Below are 1,190 nucleotides of genomic sequence, written 5' to 3'. Positions count from 1 at the left end.
AGCCTGCCTCTGCACCAGCAAACACCTGCAAAGGTGTGATTGCACCCAAACTACTACTGGGAATGGCCACTAGAAATGCAGATAATTACAGTCTGATTCAACTAGGAGAGGAATTCTTGCCCTACTTAAACTCTCTGGTAAATACTAAGCCTGGAATAAAATGTACTGAGTAAAAATGTGCAGAAAGAGATGAGTACTATCAGCAGAGTCTGAAACTTATCTTCAGTGCTGTCTGTAGCATAAAAGAAATCAAAGTAAGTATCTCCAAGGAAAGAATTCCAACCATTCTGGCTGTAGGCAAACCCACATTTAGTGCTTGCTGCCTTCCATGACTGTGTGTAATTACCTCCTGACACTTGCTGGGCAAACGTGACCTTTTTTAGCAGGTACAGTGTGACACCTTTACCTCTGTCTGCGTGTGTGCAAGTCAGAAGTGAGCAGTAATTAAAGCCAGCCCAGCAGGCTCCAAGGAGACACTGCAGGCAGGATGGATGCCTTTGAGTTTGTGGCATCGTTTAGAGACCCCCGCTGGTGTGACACAGCACAGACCTCCAGAACAATCTTCTGTGGCATCTGAAACCTAGATTTTTATGGATTTAAAGGCATTTTTTAAACAGGCAGCACACTGTGCATTAGAGATCTGAAAGCAGTGTCTCAGAGGCCCAAAGTAAGTATGGTGAACTGATTTAGGGTCACCATTAAATGGAGAATTTACACTAAACAGATCCATGCTCCTGTTAAGGAGCTCCCCTGTGTGACCCTTTAGATGCCCCTCCCGGGGTCACAGTGACACCACCCCAGACTGTCCCTGCTGGGACAGAAGGCCCTTTGCAGGGGCAACTCCAGTGACTGAGTCCTCCTTGGCTCCCTGCACAACCCACACTCACACAGGATTCCTCTCTGGCTCCATCCCAGGTTTCCCACCACCAAGTCCCAGATCTGCTCAGACTTGCTGAGCACCAGCCTGGCCCAGGGTTCAGTGAGCTGGAAGGGAGTGCAGTCCCCACAGCGCTGTCACTGACAGCTGCAGCTTCTTCCCTGAGCTCAGCAGTGCTGGCTTTTCTATTCCAAGGGACTGTGAAACCAGCAAACAGCTCGGAATTCTTGTCCTCACTGAAATGGACTGGAAACTAAACAATCTGATAAATATTTATGCAGCAAGGCAGCTATGACAACCAGAGAAGATTAAA

This window comes from Sylvia atricapilla, chromosome 21, assembly GCF_009819655.1.
Source record: "Sylvia atricapilla isolate bSylAtr1 chromosome 21, bSylAtr1.pri, whole genome shotgun sequence".
Classification (NCBI taxonomy): Eukaryota; Metazoa; Chordata; class Aves; order Passeriformes; family Sylviidae; genus Sylvia; species Sylvia atricapilla.
This window is presented reverse-complemented; position numbering follows the sequence as displayed.